Here is a 7968-nt window from a genome sequence, read left to right as displayed (position 1 = left end):
AGTGATCATGGGCCTCTTGGCTGCATCTCTGATCAGTCTTCTCCTTGTCTGAGCTGAAAGTTTAGAGGGACGGCCAGGTCTTGGTAGATTTGCAGTGGTCTGATACTCCTTCCATTTCAAGATGATCGCTTGTACAGTGCTCCTTGGGATGTTTGAAGCTTGGGAAATCTTTTTGTATCCAAATCCGGCTTTAAACTTCTCCACAACAGTATTACGGACCTGCCTGGTGTGTTCCTTGGTCTTCATGATGCTCTCTGCGCTTTCAACAGAACCTTGAGACTATCACAGAGCAGGTGCATTTATACAGAGACTTGATTACACACAGGTGGATTCTATTTATCACCATCAGTCATTTAGGACAACATTGGATCATTCAGAGATCCTCGCTGAACTTCTGGAGTGAGTTTGCTGCACTGAAAGTAAAGGGGCCGAATAATTTTGCACGCCCCACTTTTCATTTTTTTATTAGTTAAAAAAGTTTCAAAAATCCAATAGATTTCGTTCCACTTCACAATTGTGTCCCACTTGTTGGTGATTCTTCACATAAAATAAAAAATTTATATCTTTATGTTTGAAGCCTGAAATGTGGCAAAAGGTTGAAAAGTTCAAGGGGGCCGAATACTTTCGCAAGGCACTGTAATTTCACTGAAGAAATTAAAAAGTCTCAGGTTAAATTGCACTTTTATTTTTGTCATTTTGGTACAAGAATTTCTTTTAGACTGATTGTTCATTTAGTATATTGAGTGAGAAACTAATGGATGTTTTTTCACCTTAAAAAAAATATGGTGATGCAGTTTAATAAAAGTTCTTTTTTGAGCGATGTGCATTCTCTAAGCTACCAAGCACTTTTGTGCCAATGAATTCTGGTGCCATGTAGTGTCTAGTAATGTTACAACTTTTGCGTTGTATGTAATTTAGTCACAATATGGCAGCAGAGTTTATTTGCACAATAACTGGACAGTTCATGGCAAAGATGAATTCTAAGTGCTCACTTTGGTCAGCACTTGATTTAGAATGAATCTTTGTCATTAACTCTTCAGTTAGATGTTTCTTGGGGTAGCGGTAACTTTGCAGAATCTGAATTTTTTTATTTGTGTTTGACTAGTTTGGCTATTTGTGGATTTTGTCTGACATTTTTATGAAACGTCAAGATTGCAGATGAGTTCAAATGCCTTGCGTTTAGTGAATATTATTTGTACTATATTTACATTGCATTTGGTGAAAGGAAATGAGAGAGGTGAGGTAATGTTATTGTCAAACATTTCATATAATGTTAGATAATGTTATTGTCAAATCAAAGTTGGGTTGCTTTTATGTGTGAACATTATCTATAGTCCATTAAAGATTGTTTACACTGTTTGCATCTTTTGGCACATTTACTTTCATTTGTTCCTTGTTTCATCCTATTTCACACTCAATGTTAAATCAGATCTAAAGACAACACATTAAAAGTGGTAACATCTTTACCACTTGTAATGTGTAACATCAAATGCTGTGGCATTTGAGAAAAACAAAACACCCTTATACCTAGATCCCACATTTGTAAGCAGTTTATCTTATCCAGAGAGTGCAAAGTCCCCTATTCTCCTATTCCTACTGAAGGTCCAGCCCATTGAGGACCATTTCATGTAGTCTTAAGTAAAGGTCAGTGATTTCAAACACATCATCTGGCATTGCAAAGTTCTGTTCAGCCATCAGTTCAACACAAAGATGGAAGACATCCTCATCACAGGGGTAGTCCTTTACACAACAGTCTTCTCGACAGATATCGACTTTGATTTGGTCAACTGCCTGCAAATAGTTCTGTGCGCCATATAAACTAGGGGCAGCATACATCGCTGAAGGTCGTCCACTGGGAGCGCGAGGGTTGTGGGTTGGCCTTATTCTGTGATTATTCCAGGCAGTCAGCACTTCATTGAGCTCCTCCTATAGAAATCAATAGAAATCAATTGTTTTGAAATAAGGTTTGTTAAATCACTTTATGGAACTCAAAGAAGAGATCTTTAATAAGTATAATAGTATAAAACATAGTATAATTTTATGTTTTACTATTCATATCAAAATCTGTAATGACAGGTATGTTACATTTACCTGTATGGTGTTTTGGAAGCAAAACTGAATGAGTGATTTGTCGATGAAGGTGTCAACAAAATGCCATCTTCTCTCAGCTGTTCAAAATGGTCCATCCAAAACTGACTGCACTGTGCTCTTAGTGTAGCCCACCAGCGTTCAATTCTCTGATTCCCAGTGCTTGGGCAAAGAGTGACACATTCTGTGCTATCCTCATTCATTTCGCCCAGAAACTTTTGCATTACAGCAATGTGGGTGTTTTCGGTTCCATGATCAAGTCGTACTCTTTGTGGAAGACCATTGTTTTTATAGACAGCGTCTATAAAATAATCCGCAATAATTCATGGGTCATTATTGGTTTTGTATGCTTCTAACCAGATCATTTTTCTCGAGAAGCCATCAATGCACCCGTTGATGCATATCCCGTAAGGTTTTAATTTGTCATACCCATCAATATGCCACACATAGTTTGGTCCGCGGCTGTAATACTGCCGGCGTCTCAGGCGATTTTGCGCACGCAGATCTACTCCTCGCCAGTCCATAAGGTGCAGTAACTGACGGACAGTCTCTCTATCCATTATTATCCCTGTCATCCAGCATTTCTGGTGCATCCACCGATAGCCATGATGTCTGCCAGAAGTCTGTAGCTGTTGGTGTATGAATGAGGCGACCTCCGCTTCATCTGTCTTGTTTCGCCTTCGCCAGAGCTGATTCTTACACAGCATTCTTTCCAAGGTCCGAAGACTCAGTTTTACATTGTGTGATTCCTCCAATAACACCAAAATTTCATGGTTTGTGTAACCACGACAAAATAAGTCCTCTATAACGGTGTCCATCTTGCAAACCGTGTAGGGATTAAACGAGCAAAACTATTGTAGACCTGCATTAATTTGATTTTTATCAGGGCACTTGACAATACAACTCCCCATGCCTTTAGATCTTGTACGATTTATGAATGATTTTAAGTCGCAATTCTGAGTTACTAAGTCGCAATTCTGAGATACTAGGTCGGAAATCTGAGATACTCCCTGGCGGAAACGGGCTTCCATAGTTCTCTGCATAACGCTGAAAGAGTTTCTGTTGAGATGTAACAAGCTCGTTTCTTTCTACCATGATGTCACCATGATAAAATCTGTCTTTAAACACCTTGCTCAGTCTCTGACGAGACTGTCAAAAATTGCTTTCGCCGATTGTATTGCAAACCGATGGAAGCGGGGTATTGGGAAAAGTTTTCAACTAACAATAATCACGCCTCGGCTAAACCTCACAGGCTACGATACTGCTCCTGCGCAAAGCTGACGGTGGCCAGGCAACCATGGGGATCCTATGGAAATCATTATCAATCGTCTCATGGCATGTCGTTGTTGTAACGCTTCATATTTGTCGTCTTCTTCTTCTAGCTTGAGGTTTTGAAGAATTTCATGACAGACAAGGGCTCCATCGGGAACAAAGGGCGTTGTGAGAAAACCGTTGCTTATTTTCAGCAGCAGAAATACAACCCTTTAAATACAAGATGACAGAACAATGACGAAAGGCGTGCCGGGAGGAACTCATGCACTACAGAGGAAAGGGGGCGGGCACGTACAGTTCACATTCAAGCCACAAGTACTCTTCTCGGATGTTGCACAAACAAATCCTAACGTCCTGAAAGCATTGCAGCATGTTTGTGTCCCACTTCCCGTGGCTGCAGGACGACTGACACGAACGGGCAAACACAATCTGTGGCGTTTAGCGTGACATAGTCTTGCAGGCATCGTGCTGTCTCACTGCAATACTATACCGCTGGAGGAAACAGTCCATCTGGCCATGAAACTCATTTGAACGTCTAGCTACAGCAACTAACAATATCATGATTTATTCAGGATGTGTGGAATCAGCACGTCCCAGAGACAGCTTCCGAAATCGTAAGCATTCTCTGGTGGTGTCCTGCAGGGCGCCTGTGAGCGTGCGTTGGTGGTATAGTGGTGAGCATAGCTGCCTTCCAAGCAGTGGACCCGCGTTCGATTCCCAGCCAACGCAGTGGCGATTGGTTTCAAATACTGTCATGAGCCTTGGATTATGACTAGCAAAGCAAAGCCTTTTGAAAGAGCTAAAGCACTGCAAAACGGAATTGAAGGAGAATCTTACAGGGGATTCTGAGCGGTGTCTGCATACACGCAGTTCGATACGGGTGCTGAAAGCTTGAGCTACTCTCAATGTCATGCTGCCTTTCCCCGGAGTAAATCTGTTACATTGAAAGAATGCTTCTCGCAGGTTCAAAAAGGGACCCTTGTTAATTGGAGAAATCAATGATTTCGAATGAATTCTGTATGCGACATACACTACTGCTTGGGCACGTAACGGTGTTATATGCAAGTGCGGGACGTGAGGGTTTTCGTTTGTTCGTTTTGTTTTGCTCTGCTTTGCCTTGTTTTGCTTTCCATCGCGTTGGTAAGAGCGTAAATAAAAAGGCGATTCCTGCGTCCACCTCTATTGTAAGAGCTATTTCAAGTGCGGCTTTTGAAATGCTTGTGGGCATTTCTCTGTTGTTGATTCTTTTTTTGTGTGTAACAAAGTGGCATTTTCATGTCCGGACGGGGAGACTTTATCATTCCGACATGAAGCCACCCTTAAGTCCTCTGAGGCGTGTCTGTCTGCGAGGCTTGTATTTTGGAAATGTTTTTTTGAAACGGAGAACGACTTTGAAATAGGCTTCCGCCGGCGCCTCGCGATCCAGGTAAGATTGTAGCAAGAACGCAGCGGCGGCGGGGCTTGCTGTAGTCGTGGTCGAGTGGTTAAGGCGATGGACTAGAAATCCATTGGGGTTTCCCCGCGCAGGTTTGAATTCTGCCGGCTACGTTGTCCACCTCCTGTCGTTGTGTTCCGTTGCAAGCAAAGAAGCGTGCCTCTTTCCTATTCCTGGTGGTTTTAAAACGCCAAATCGCTTGTACCCGCTCCCTTGGAAATAAGTTCTTCATCGTCTGGGAATGGCATTTTGCAGCTGGAAGCAGATGTTGACCCTTTTTGCACAGAGCACCAAAAAAGCATCTTTTTTGAAGGCCCAGGCACTGAGCATTGGTGGTTCAGTGGTAGAATTTTCGCCTGTCACGCGGGAGGCTCGGGTTCGATTCCCGGCCAATGCAGTGGCTTTTGCAGCGAGCGGCTCCATCACTTGCATCCTCTTGCAACTCGCAACTGAAAACCCACTGAAGCTAAGCAGGTGTGAGCCAGGTCAGTACCCGGATGAGGGTGAGCTACAGGGAAAAACAAAGCTTCCAGCTGGAAGCGGTGTTAATGGTGCCGGCGGGGGGGCGCTGAGGTCTGTGCGGTTCCCAATGCCCCAGTATAGTGACGGAGACGCTGTGTTGTAAAAGGGCGCTGTCTTTTGGATGAGATGTAAAACCGAGGTCACAGCGCTCTGTGGTCATTAAAAATGACCACCAAAACCTTTGACAAAAGCTCTTGGTAATTGATGGTCTTCGATAATGCTTCTCCTTTAGGTACATTTTAAATCAGCTGAAAAATGCTGTGAAATGGGGGGGCACTTCAGGCCAGTGTAGGATTTGGGTTACAAGAACCATGAAACTGCACGAGAAAGCCTATACACTCTTATTCAAAGGAGGACAAAATAAATTCCCTGAGTTCGATTTCTTGCAGCACAGAGAGGCCCAACTTTGTGAGGCAGGTTAGCTCAGTTGGTTAGATCATGGTGCTAATAACGCCCAGGTTGCGGGTTTGAGCCTCGTACAGGCCAGGTCCTTTTCTCCTCTCTTACCAAAGCTGTTAGGTTCCTTTCTGTGGTGAGATGGGTTGTCATGCAACGCTGCCACATAGTGCCGACAGACAAGAGTGTTGCGGGAGAAGAGAAAAGTGTTTGAAGATTTAAGAGTGTCTTAGGTGGAGCCAAAATCAAGTGTCACAAATGGAAGTGGTTGGATTTCCAATGTTTAATATGGTAAAAATAAGCGGAAGTTATCTGCCGGTCCGGCACAGTCTGCCATGCTTTTGTCATTTACTGTAAAGTGGTGTCGAACTGGAGCCTCACCATTTGCATATGTGAGGCTCCAGTTATACATCGAGTGTCACATTAAATGACACAAATGAAGAGAGTTAAAGCAGCTGGAGAGTTTTTCTTACAACTTTTGAGCTGACACAGTTTTGGAAAATGTTTCCTTCATGCTGCACTGTACAACATAGGCATCCAAGAGTCTCCAAAACAAAACAGAATGGACAGATAGGAGAAAATTCCCACTTGTCCTGAAGTTCCCAAAATCCAGCACTGAACGTAAACAAAGTGTCTAAGTAGTGTGGGAATGCTAAACCTAACCCTAGCTGGAGTTTGAGCAATCCAGCACTGAGAGTAAAAAGATGAGTCAAAGTAATATCTAATCAGATTAGTTACCTTAGAGCTGTTTCAGAGTTTGCTCAAGAGTTTACCTTTCACAGATGCGCAAAGAAGAATGTTGGGGGTGCACGCTTCAAGGCGCCTTACAGCTGTAGGGAGTGATTCGAGACGATTCGTGGCGTGTGCTCGTTCCCATATACTTTAAGCCCCGGGGTGCAGTGCTAGGATGACGTACAATACCGCTTGGGCACGTAACGGCGTTATATGCAAGTGCGGGACGTGAGGGTTTTCGTTTGTTCGTTTTGTTTTGCTCTGCTTTGCTTTGTTTTGCTTTCCATCGCGTTGGTAAGAGCGTAAATAAAAAGGCGATTCCTGTGTCTACCACTAATGTAAGAGGTATTTCAAGTGCGGCGTGGTGCGGCTTTTCAAATGCTCAACAGGATGACTTCGCATGCATGTGTGCTTTCATGCAGTCGTGTGTGCAACCATGTCTGCTTACGTGCAAACGGGCGTGGTTTCATGTATGCAAAAAACTTTCCTGGGCTCTTCTGAAGCACATAAAATTATTTGGAGATATACATTTGTCTTGTTTTCCTCTTAGGCTTTAGAATTGATAACTTTTTTTTAGGATTCTAGCTTTCTCCCCTTGCAGGCATCGGGCACAGAGGACCTCATGGTTTTCCTAAAAATCTTTTTTTGTGTTCCTTGTTGTTCCAAACTTAATTTTAATCACTTTTAATTAGATATTTTATTAAAAATAGTGCAAAAAATGACTAATTTCACTAAAAATAATGTAACATAAAACTGATGTGTTTAACTTTATTGTAGTGTTTTAGAAACTACTATGTCTTCAAAAATGGTTATTTTTCACTCCTAGGAATGAAAGCTGTTGTTATATGATGTTTATTTTCAAATTTTGAAAAAATCAAAGGATTCTAGCTTTCTCCCCTTCAGGCATCGGACACAGAGAACCTCATGGTTTTCCTAAAAATCATTTGTTATGTTCCCTGGTGTTCCAAACTTAGTTTTAATCAATTTTAATTTGTTATTATGTTAAAAACAGGGTAATAAGTTTCTAATTGGACTATAAATAATGTCATATTGTCTGCTATAAAACTGTTTTCAACTCCATTGTAGAGATTCTAGAATCAACTAATAGAGAATTAAAATAAAAAAGGGCATAAGAAGACATTACCAACAACGACCACAAGATGGAGATGTTGTCTAGACATTACCAACAACGACCACAAGATGGAGATATTGTCCAAAGAGGCAAGAAGGGCAAAGCCGCGATAAGGAGATTGCTGTCAGAATGCACATCCGGATCCCAAACAGAATCTCTAGTAAAATATGATCATTTGTGAAACAGGCAAATGAGTGTCTGCTACAATATGATTGCTACATATCTGCATTTGTTGGTTTTTAAGGAGTAAGAGTGCAGGTGGTTTAAACCTGCGATCCAGTGTGTTGAAGTATTTCACAACACTACCCCTAGCACATCTGGAAATAAATCCTCATAATGATTATTGCCCTGGGCATGTACCAAAAAATCAGTGAGCATATACATATATCGC

General features: G+C 42.0%; 2 non-coding genes across 2 annotated transcripts; one reads left to right on the top strand and one right to left on the bottom strand.

Moving 5' to 3' along the window:
- Positions 1 to 3225: 3225 nt before the first annotated feature.
- Positions 3226 to 3367, bottom strand: LOC148632078 (U4 spliceosomal RNA). Its single transcript, XR_015934494.1, has one exon. It is a non-coding gene; the product is annotated as a U4 spliceosomal RNA (small nuclear RNA).
- A 1754-nt stretch (positions 3368 to 5121) lies between these two features.
- On the top strand, positions 5122 to 5192 carry trnad-guc (transfer RNA aspartic acid (anticodon GUC)). The gene has a single exon. It is a non-coding gene; the product is annotated as a tRNA-Asp (tRNA).
- The last annotated feature ends 2776 nt before the right edge of the window (positions 5193 to 7968 follow it).

This window comes from Lepisosteus platostomus, unplaced genomic scaffold (genome assembly GCF_059453375.1).
Source record: "Lepisosteus platostomus isolate fLepPlt1 unplaced genomic scaffold, fLepPlt1.hap1 Scaffold_70_H1, whole genome shotgun sequence".
Lineage (NCBI taxonomy): Eukaryota > Metazoa > Chordata > Actinopteri > Semionotiformes > Lepisosteidae > Lepisosteus > Lepisosteus platostomus.
The sequence above is the reverse complement of the archived record's forward strand: the minus strand, read 5'-3'. Positions and strand labels throughout refer to the sequence as shown.